This window comes from Cyanistes caeruleus, chromosome 8 (assembly GCF_971803275.1).
Source record: "Cyanistes caeruleus chromosome 8, bCyaCae1.hap1.1, whole genome shotgun sequence".
NCBI lineage: Eukaryota > Metazoa > Chordata > Aves > Passeriformes > Paridae > Cyanistes > Cyanistes caeruleus.
The window spans coordinates 25,855,449-25,867,498 of record NC_141708.1 but is presented as its reverse complement, the minus strand read 5'-3'; the positions used below and the strand labels follow the sequence as shown (position 1 = coordinate 25,867,498).

The following is a 12,050-nucleotide window of genomic DNA, read 5'->3' as shown; positions in this document are numbered from 1 at the left end:
AAGCTGAAATCCATTTCCAGGGAATTAAATTCAGTTCAGAACATGTATCAAAGATCAAGCCCTTCTTCTTGGAATAAAAACTATGCTACAAAAGGCCCAAACAAATTCCTTCCAAATCGCCCACAATTTCAAACGCAGTCATGTCAGATTGTTCAAACCAGTAAAAAACTGGTAGCCAGCACTGAGACAAGCATATGAGCACTTTAAGAAAATAGGATCTGTGAAACTAACAGAGATCAACACTGTAACCCAGCTGCTTCCTGCCACTCACAGAGCAGTGCACTGAGCATGTAAGTCACTTGTCACAGCTGTTCTTGCACTGGACTGAACCACTGCTCCTGTCTGGATTGCTGCACTGGATTGCCATGCTACACTGTCAGGATGGGGTTTTTTCACATCTGGGCAAAGAAACTGCCTTTGATAAATGCTTGTTATGAAAGAGCATCACCTGCCCCAAGGAACAAAAGCTCTGGACTATATCCTTCACTTGGAAGACTTCACCTACTGCCAGCCATTCTTCTGTCACAGTTCCTGAAAAATCCTCTACCTGCCTCATAATATTTCTGCAATTAAAGCACCTGTCATTTTGCAGTCTCAAATCACAAAACAAGAATTTAAGTATGCACCTTAAAATATAATGCATATCAAGTAGCTGATTTACTTACACTGAACTGAAAATATTTTTTAGCATCTACACTGACATGACTGGTTTTGTTCCTGTAGTTAACATCATTCCCAAAATCCATTCTATTTTTTACAGAGCAAACTAACTTGAAAAGTGATATTCAAGTAAAAACAAGGTAGCAATTCAGAATTAGATTTGCCACTTAGCTGTTTCTCACCATTTAAGAAATATACAAAACCAAATTGCCAGTTTTTGTCTGCACGATTCTTTAGTCAGCTGAATTCCAGCCAGACTTACAGAGAAAAAACTCAGGCATCTGCATGGTTACATGATATGTTTTTCCAGATAAACCCTGTGATAATAATAATAATAAAATATTTTGGTAACGCTAAAATCAGTAAGAGGTATTAGTTAAATATTTTCAGATTCTTTGGCCCATAAGGTGTGAGGATGCAAACACTCAGTGAGAAACAGGGGATAAGACAAACCAAAAAAGCAGGAGAGGGGGGAACAAATCAACACACAGACATCCTCCCACACCCAAATTTTGAGGCAGTGATACAATAACTTTTGAAGTCCTAAAGCTGAGAAAAAATTATTTCATCCCTACTCTGGGCAGTATATTGTCTATATTTAAACTTGGTTTTAAAAACAACTGAAATGATTCACACATGTCACAGGATTACATTTTTACTTTCCAGTTCCAGAGGTTGCCCTGGTGGCCCAGCCCCTTTGGCAATTCCAACAGGGAGACTGAGCAATGGACAAACACACACAGAACTGCAGCATCTTTTTGGATCTTTCACATCTCAGACTTTTAATGAACTTTGATACCATGGTGAAAGGAAACCTGAATTGCCTTTAGCTTTGTTGTATTTAGCACTGCTGTTGTTTGTAAATAGGATCTCAGGAGAGAGCAAGATGTGTTAGGTTCTAAAAGTAAAGGAAGGATTTAATTGAGGAAAGGGGGAATAGTGTCTCTTTGAACGCTTGTAGGTCACAGAAAGGAGGGAGTACAATTTAAATGCAGACTCCTGCCAGGGGGGTAACTGCTACTGAAAGAAGTCTTATGCATGTGGTGAACACTACAAAATAATAATGAGGTTGATTCTGTTTGTGCTGCTAAAAAGAGATTAAAAACATTCATGACCTTAACTATTTATTTCAAATTAGTCTGTGAGGGGACGGCTGTGGCACTGCTTCCCAACAGTACCTTTCAAGATTGGCAAAAAGTGCACTATACAAAATTCCTGCTTCTGAATTTTTGGGTGGAAATAAATCTTGTTTCATAGATACCTTAACCTCCCTAAAAATCAAAAATTACTTTATATTGAAAAAAGTGTGATTATTTGCAATAAATTTAAGCATTTCAACAACTTAGTAAAGAATTTAATAATTTTTTTAAAACAATCTGAAATGGCCCATATCTACTGACAAGGAGGTGAATTATTTATTGTAAATTTTAAGATCTAGAATGAATCTAATGTAATTTGTCATTACCAAAATTTTTAATGAACCTGTCAGGAACATAAGATACATTTTTTTTCACTGAGTTCATGAAACAAAAATATTTGCTAACATTTGGGACAAAAATAAGGCAAGCAGATAGATTCACTAGCATAAAATAATAGCTCTGTGACTCCAGGCACACTTAAGAGATTTTAAAGCCTTAAACTGAATCACAGATTGATCATCACGAAAATTAAAGACAGTTTACTTTGACAAGCATCACAACTCCTATAAAATACTTCTACTGATTTCTAATTTTCTAAATAAATTTGCTGCCATACAGACAACCAATATTTCATTTGAAAATATACAGGTTCCTCCACATCAGTCCAAACTTATTTCTAAAAGCTACTAAAAATCTAGGGAAGAGATTGTAAAGGCTGGCTTATAGGACTAGAAATCCAGAAAAGAGTCAGCTCTGTCTTGTAAGTGGAAAAGTGAGTCCTGGTTGTCCCTGTCAAAGGTTGGACTCGATCTTGGAGGACTTTTCCAACCTTAACAATTCTATGATTCTGGGATAAGCATTAATTCTGAAGCAGCTGTTAGGTGGCAAAGGGAATGTATAGTGCAGTTTTGAACTTCCATTCCAGATAAGAAGACTAAGGGGGAAGAACTAGCCATGTTTTGCATGTCTTTTAAAAAAATTAATGTTTCAGGGGAATAAAAAAAATAATTTTAGTAAAAAGCTGCAACTGCACAGCAAGAAAAAAAGACTTTGATGGGGGTAGGGAACTAACTGGAAACTACAGGAAGTTTGGACAGAGGAAAGGGAAGTACCCAACACAAAAACAAGCCCTCTGATAAAGGGTGCATGTTGGAAAAAGACAATACCCATACTTCTTTTCATTAACAACTAATCCTCACCTTTCCAGAGCAGCCCACACCCCCCATCCCCAGGAGCACTATCCCCAGTGCACTGTGCTGGCTGGTTTCTTCTGTCTTACAGCTTGAGATTTAGTAGGCTGATTGCTTCATGTCATCTCCTGCATTTTTTAACAAAGCACACAGATCCTCACGGAATACTGATAGCATTTGTGGTACACATCTGTTTTTACTAGACTGAACAGCTATCTGTCAGTCACACTGCATCTGCCTCTACCTCCATTCACAATGCTGCTACTTCCAAATGCTTTTCTCGTGTTTTCTTTTTCCTGCTGTTTAAAACTTCAAGTGATGAAACAGCACTGCACATTTCAGACATCTCTTCAAACACAGTGGGACAACAAAGCGTGTGTCTCTTCATGATGACAATCCCAAATGGAATGCAGCCCCAGGTTCAGGTAAGATGCTTTTCTAGTACATCTACATAATATCTCTGCCTCCACGATCCTTCACTTCAGTCAAACAAACAAACCCCTTTGGCATGTAAAATAAAAAGCCTTGCTCCAGCCTTTTGGTCTTTCTTATCAAATAATCCAGAAAGATAGGACATGAAGTATTCACCAGAATTATTCTAGTCTGGCTGACTTTGATAAGAAAAGAAAAAAATTTTTCACTGATGAGCAGTGAAAGTCAAACTTTTAAATAGGATGTATGATGCTCTTTTCATTTAACTCCAACTATTAATTCTGTTTACTTGATAAATAGAGCCATTCAGAGGTCCACTGCAGGCTCTGTTACATGTTTTATTCATTCTTCAGTGAATTCACCCCAAACCACTGAATGTGGAGGGAAGGAGGGAGGGACCTTGCCAGTGAAGGGAGCCCTACAAACTTCATTTTCCTCTCAAGCATCAATACTTGTGAATAAAGAAAAGGACATACAATGACCATAATTTACTTTGCAGCCTCTGCCTTTACTTTCTAACATATTTTTTTCCATGACAGATTAAACACTGAGATGCTGAAACCTTCATCCCTCTCATTTCATGAACCAACTTTCAAAAAATGTGGTTTGCTTTCAAATTAGATACCACAATCTTACTAATTAGCTGCTTTACTCAACTCATGCTTCTCTATGAGGTACTCTCAGTCTACAAGAGGAAGATTTTTGTTCATGATAAGAATAAAACCAGGAGACTTTGATCTCCAGCTACTAGTCACAAGCATCGGACTGTGCCTGCATGGAGAGCAATTACTCAGAAGCAGCTGCTATCAAGTTCTTTTGTTTCTCTAAATAAAAGCCTTCATGGGTAGAGTCAGCAAACTACAACTGATAAACAGGACACAAACAATTTCCCCTGAAATACTTGAGGTTTATAGTCTAAACAATTCCTGGATAATTTGACAGCCAACATATATAAAAGAGCAAAGCTACAGAAAAGCAATGATGACTTTTTTCCTTTACATTTGAATTCCATCATCTTGAAGTACAAAGGAAGGATTTAAAATGTTATGTAAGTTTGTGCTGGCTGAAACACTTTATACAAAATGCAAACACCTAAAGAAAAAATAACAAGCCTGTCAAAATCTTAAAAGTAGATAAAGATACAAGACTGATTACCCACACAGAAGAAATCTTGAATTTTTGTATTTATCTGGGGATAATTTTTTATATATATATATATATATATATATATATATATATATATACACACCTTTTCTAACATCAAAAACATTCCCAGGGCACCATCTCTGGCTGAACCATGAACTCCACCTGGGAGCACCGGGTGCCACAGCAGCAGATGTGCAAACAATTACAAAAGTAAACTCAGAGTAAAAGTGGTGCCACAGGGATTGAAACCCCATTTTCTCTCAGTAGAGGGAATTATAAAGAGTCTTTATTGGATGAAGTAACACATGACTCAATTTTGTGTGCAATCCTTCCCTTTTCCTAGTGCTTCAACTGTTTCCCACTCAGGAAAACAGGTTAGAAGGGTAAGTCTATAAGAATTTTAATTCACAGGAATTCCTGTGAGGAAGGACCTGATCTCTCATTGTTTACACAAAGTAATGGAAATGTCTGAAACTATTTATGAGATTCAACTTTTAATTCAGTCTGTAAAAGGTATTAGCTAACCTGAATAATGAAATCATTTTCAGAAACTAAAAAGAAGTTAAGGTAAGTCTGGGGAACTGTAAAAGAGCTATTTCCTCCAGAGCTGAGATATCACTATAAGTAATTTTTTTTGGTTAAATAATTACAAGAAAACAAAACCACAACAACAAAACAAGAGAACATATGTTTAACTTTCAGGTGCAGAAAAAAGGCAGATTAATTTGGCATGACAGAAACATAAATCTCAGGAAAAGCACAATTTACTTGATAATTCTATTATTCCAGTTGACAGAGCTTTTGAACATGAAAACAGTTCTTAACAGGTTTGCAAATCTCTGAGAAATTATTCAAATAAAGGAAAAGAAGGCTATGTAAATCTTTCAAGTCACCTCTCTTTGAGAAGTTTTTGCTCTTTATCTTTTAATATGGTAAATTATACTTGGCACGATGACCTGTTTTAGAATTAGTTTTTTATAGCATAAATTGAATCTTCTGTGCTACCTTGTACAGTACATGACACTGGAAGTGCAGTCAAAATTCAGGTCTCCAAATGACTTTTTCACTTAAAAATGTCTTTCAGCTCAGATGATTGGGAACACAAATATGTGCTCTCCGTCACTTTGCTGTATTAAACATTGATCTTTAATGCTGGTGTCAGCACTATTGCAGTTTTACTGCTTGCTTATTTCTTTTGTATGCAAATCTTCAGAATAATGAACCAGAAGCTATCACGTTGCTTGAAAAAGTCTCCAGCAGATATTAATTGTGTTTATCCTGACTTGGCATGTTTTGTGAAGACTTGAAGGTGGCAGGTATTGCCTTAACAATTCAGACTAAAAATTCAGAGTGCTTTAAAATAGATGCAACTTCACCAACGCTGTCCTGTGTTAGATACTGCAGAGGGTAGCAGACAAAGCTATGCAGAAAATGCAGCATTTTGAGTGAACAGATATTTTTCTTGAAGCCACCAGTCACCAGCCTGATTCTGTAGTTTAATTATAAATGTCTGTGCTTGTCATCAAGTCTGGCCTGGCAATATGAACCTTGGCTGGCACACAGAAATATCACCCTTCCCACAAGCAGACAGTCCCATTGCTGTCTTCATGGGTTTTTAAAATTGGTGATCCACTTCTAGAGTTGTAATTTTTGGCTCATCTCTTCAAGGCCTACCTCTACACAAGACAGGTGAGGCACCAGTGTCCTGTGGAACTGAGCTGGAACTACTTCAAATGGGTTCGTGAGACTCTAGAGAGCCTTCATGTTCTACTGATAAATCACAATTTAAGTAAATACCTACTTTTTAAAATACTGCCACTGCTCATGGAGTATTTCCCATGTCAACACAGCCCTTTTCTTTCCCCCAGTTCATTCTGGCAACGCTGGCAGTGCCAGTGCTCCTCCTGAGCTGCTCCTGATGGCATTCATTCCCAAAGTGTTACTCAGAAAGCATGCACGGGAATTGCTAACCCACCGCTGAAATGCAAAAATCTCTCAGGTGAAACAAAGCAATTACTTAGGAGCGCCCAACTCACTCAATTTATCAAAGCTAATTATTTGAAGTATTAACTGATGTTTCACAAGGTAATTCATAGATCTTTCAGAGGTGTAATTAAAACTGGAGCTCTGAGCTGGGTGAGAATATCAAGGCCGTGCCCTGCCCTTATCCCTGTGCTTTCTAGGCAAGCAAGCAGCCCCACAGAAATGCAGTAACACACTGAATCTATGATTCTATGATTTTCTAAAGGCTAGATCGATAGCCTCTTGAATCCATTCACAGTTTCCTTATCCCAAAGAAAATTAGATACTGTTAGAAAAACAAACAAGAATTTTCGGCGTATTTACTTCCATCAGTAAGGGAGGTCATTCCTGGCAAGGTTTCCACAGGAGCCACCACTGTCAAAGACTGAAGGGAAAGGTGTTGGTTGGGTTCCCTCCCTGCTGAACTGGAATGAGCCACACTCCCATTCCCAGCCCTGCTGGCCTCCTCACTGATGCTCTGCTGAGAGCCTGCCTGGAGCTGCACCCAGAGCAAGGGCTACAGCTGCCTCATGAGCACCTACAAACATAAACTCACAATAAGGGTGGGGTTTTCTTGGTGTGGAGAAGGTTTATCCTGGCAGTAAAGAATGATCAACAGCCAAGTACTAGATTGAGAACCCACAGCTGATCTGAGCAGAGAGCAAGAGATTAGCGTGGTGCTCAATATTTCCCAGCTGGACTGGGGTATTATACACATTAGCTCTTGTTGTTCAATACTACTAAAGCCCATGCAGCATTATATTATTTCTGATTTGTTGTATCTAAGCTTGAGCACAGTTTCTGATAATAAAAGGACAAGTCACTAATCTCTGCATCACACAGTTGCTATCACCTGACAATTTTATATTCATACTTTATTGATTCCTGTGAAAGAAATATTCTCTGCTGATTTTTAAATTACATACACACAAGAAACGGCTCAGCCTTATCTCTGCCTTTGGCAAAAGTACCAAGATTTTTTTTTTTAAGAATAGTAAGATAGTACAAAGCAGCGTGCTGACAATGTGATTTAGCTTTGCTTAAAACCAGAGAGTAAATCCAGTTTATGACAAAATTGAAATAATAAGTTCATCTTATCTACTAGCATAAAGAGAGAGAGAGAAACCACACTACTGGAAGGATCCAATTTTGGAGAATGCTGCTTACTTAAGATTTTATTATTTCTTGAAGACATACTCTTGCTTTGCTATGTCATCAACACTTCAAAAAAAAAAGTCAATCTTCTATATTAAACACGTGCCCGTGTGTCTCAAGAACAAATGAAAAAAAAGCAAAGTTGTTATCTGTGAAGCACTAACTTCCTCTGTTACATCAACACCGTGTGAGATATCAAGAAAATAGCACTGAAACCATTTGACTATTGTGACAGAGAAGACAATCCAGCCTCATGCAATACAGTATTTTTCTACAGAAATACAGAAAAAAATTCCATTTCCTGTAAATGGCCTGTATCTTTGTTAGTATCTCCGCATCTCCCGGAAGACAAATTTCAAACCACCCCTCAGTACCACAACAGTCAAGTTTCCCAATAAGCTTACAAGTGAAATATCCAGAATTTAAAAACCCCCAAGCACTCCAGCTGCTTTCCATCAGTGTGCTGGAAAACACTGCATGAATGTGCCCCAGCACAGATTTCAACATCAGCTAATAGCTCCTCGTGCATCCTTCTCCTGAATTCCTTTTCATATGTTCTTCTGACAGAAACTGGCACAATATCCTCTGTGCACACAGGCACTTCCAGGACTGTTAAAGGATTCAGCCCTGTCAACCTTCCTCTGCAATTATTCTATAAATCTCTTTATCATCATCCAGAGATCAAGCACGCCAAGGAACAACCCTCTTACTGTAGGTCATATATTAATATCCAGATCCTATTCTAATTACTGTGACGGTAATCCAATGTATAATTCATACAGTGAAGAAACAAGAGTCTGGCCAAGGCAGTGGTACTCGTTCCCTTGCTGATTCAGAATTACTTCCAGAGTGGTTCTTTCATTTGTGCTCATCAAGAGTCGGTGAAGTTCAGGGCCAAATCAATGAAAAAACATGTCCTGCCTCTACAGTCTGGGCAGAAATAGCCACATCAATACAGAAAATCAATTCATTTTTCTGTAGTTGCATAGGATTAGTGTCAAGGAAGACAAGACACATTTGACTTTTAAAATAAGTTTAGAAAAGGACCAAAGAACCACCTATAAATATATCATTTATGAAAAAAAAAAAAAAAAGCATGTCTCCACTCAGAGCTAAGCTTTTCTAAGTACTAGACAATACTCATTTTTAGAGATACTTTACTTGACAGTCTCAGACCTCTTCACTTTTATTACTTTGATGTATTTTTATTACTACCACCATATAAAATGCAAAACAATTTCCATACCATCCCTGTTTACTGAAAGCAACAGCAATCAATACCCTTCTGCCTTACAGACATTCCAGTCAACCCTACTTGCAACCCAGAAGTTAAAACAGCATTCACAGAACACAGATCACCTGATGTGATCTGATGTAAACACAGGACACCGTGTGTAAGGGGGGGACATGACTGAGGCTGTGCCTGCTCCCAGCACACGGAGCATTCTGGCTCATCAGCCCCTCTGCCAGCCAGCTCAAAGCCCGGGGTTTCTGAGGAATGAATTTCCAGGTGATTTAGGGAGCCCCTCCTGCCACTAAGCCTGCTGTTTGTAGTGCTCTTTTTCCATGGGACCTCTCTGAAGCATTGCTTAAGCAGGAGAGAGGAAGCTGGAAACTTTCCAGTGGAAACAGGTAACCAGTGCAACTACTGCTAATATACACATCTTTAAAAAATGATACTCTGGCTGAATTAAGCAGCCCTGCTCATCTGGCTAGGAAACACGAAGGAGAATTTTTGGTGTGGCAAGGAAAAACACTAATGGGAGGAGAAAAATACTCTTCATTCTTTATACGTCCTCATTTCAGCAAGAAGTTCTTCACTTTACTCGACTCCATTTTAGCCACACAGTAGAATATTACATCTATCTATGAGACTGAACAGTAAAGAACAATCAGCATGTGGCAACAAAGCTTAAGTGACTGAAGAGATGGCAGATGCCACACCCCAGGCTGGGCTGTGAATGGAACACACCAGCACAAACGTCCTGGACTTGCTGAGCTCACACACAGCACAACCCTTTTGGGCATCACGAGGGCAGAAACGAGGCTCTGTCCATCCAGGCTTCTTCCTAATTATTGAATAACTGACTGCCATAGGATATCACATTTCAATTAGCTGCACTGTCTTTTGGGTTGGATTTTTTCTTTCCCTCCAGCAAAGTTCCAAGGTCCTTCACTTTTCTCCCCACCACACTGCAAACTAAGTTTGAAATTTTCTTTTCAGGTATTTCTCACACACACGTCCCAAATCCTCCCCTCCATTCACCCCTTCCACAAGGAGATTATTTTAATTAATATTTACTTTATACTATGACACACTCACCCCATAGAGTATCTATTTTGTGAACATTACTGGAAAAAAAACCATATATGTTAACTGGAGGGTCTTAATTAGCACTATTTTCTAGAAGGACTCTATCCAGTACTATATCCAAAGATGTGAACAGCAGTTGCTACTGAAACCCTCCATTTCTGGAAATTCTGCTTGATGATCTTTTAAAGTATCTAAATTATATATATATACATGTACCATGGGATCATAAAATATAAAATACATTAGAAAGTATGCTATAATTCTAATTTGAGATTATAGCAAAATACATGTAATTTGATCTAATGTGCTGTACTGCACCTTGGAGGTGTGACCTATTACACAATTTGAACTATGCAGTCCAAAAGCAAAACGGACTAATCTGATGTGTTGCCTTTTTTTTTTTACAAATGTTTCATACACCTAAAAAAAACCCCACCAAAACACCAATATTGGTGTTAAGAATTTCTCACAGTGTTAGCAGAATGTCACGAGTTTTGTCATCCTGCACTGCAATGGGAGATATTGTTATTTAGTCACATTGCAGCTCCCAGAATAACCTGGTCATGTGCTTGCTAAGAAGAATAAGCAAAGCAGACCTTGTAACAAAGGATGTGTTCTTTCATTTCACCAAATTCAGTGATAACATGAACCAGATTCAGGCAGTCAGAAGACTACAACAAATGCAGAAAAAGGTGAGTTGAGTCAGCAGGCTGTGGTAGACACTGACTGGACAGGATAATAATTAGTTTAATGCAGGGGCTTAAAAGGTTTATGGAAACAAGGAAGAGAGAGGAGATTAAAAAAGACATGGTCCTAACCTGAAGACAAGAAGCAACACAAAGACCCAAGAAACCATGTAACACAACACAACCCTCAAGATCTGACAGCCTCACTTAATTGTGGGTTAGTTTGTGATTTGTAGTAGACTTTTGAATTAATGTAGGTATTCCGCAACTGGTGATCAAGTCGTACATTAAATGCATTTGTGTTTTGAAGCATCACAGTAAACTGAAATAGTGCTTTGCCCTCTCTGGAGTTATCTCCTTGCCCACACCCTTAAAACCAAGTAGTGAGGGGGCTGAAAGCACTTTGACAGCCAGCTGGCCAGACTGACAAGTGCAGTGCCCCTGGCTGATGTGCAGTGTGTAAATCCCCATGCATTACGGGGTAATAATGCACTGATTGCACACACCCACTCCCCTTCTCAGCAAGCAACACACCTCACAATATAGACAATGCTGCTTTGTGTTCAAAAGATTTTCATCTAGGTTCACCCTTAGATTCAACCCTGGCAAAGAATATAAAAGGCAACCTTCAAATAAGTCAGTGTAGCTTGGCTGAAATAAACCCAAATACCTAATTTTGAACATTTACAGTAAAATTACACCAGAAATACCAGCAAAAGATATCTTATCACCATTCTCCACTTAAAGAAAAATAACAGAAATTACAGATGTCTAACACTCATAATAGGAAAGTAAAAATTTCATTTTTAGCAGTGGGAAATAAAATGTATCTATTCACCACTTCTTTTATATTTTAAAGAAACTATATAATAGCCATCTCCTCAGTTTTCTTCTTACTTGCTCACAGCATCTTTCACTTTGAATAAGATCTAAGATCAGCAACCCATAGGAAGCTATTCCCAGCAATTTCAGAACAATTTCTAAAATTGTTGTAGGATGTTCATGAAGCACAGCGTTCACAAAATACCTTTCCTACAATTTTCCTCTAATCAGTAAATGTAATCAACAGAATTCCAATTAATTCATATTTATTGCAGGGTTTTGTTTGTTGAAGAAACTACTCCCCTAAGCTCCTCATCTCATTATTCTCAGAAAGGGCTTGTAGCTTCAATATTTAATGTCAGGGAGAAAGAGATGGAGTTATAAAATAACCACCACTTCATTAGTCATTCCATGAGTATTTGAAATGAAGACATAGCAATGTACGTGGTGAATTATGAACAGAACAACTGTATTGCATCGCCTG

At 38.2% G+C, this 12,050-nt stretch overlaps 1 protein-coding gene across 2 annotated transcripts in view; it reads right to left on the bottom strand.

Moving 5' to 3' along the window:
* NRG3 (neuregulin 3) overlaps positions 1 to 12,050 on the bottom strand; it is a 395,272-nt gene that overhangs the window by 269,992 nt on the left and 113,230 nt on the right. The window lies entirely within an intron of this gene.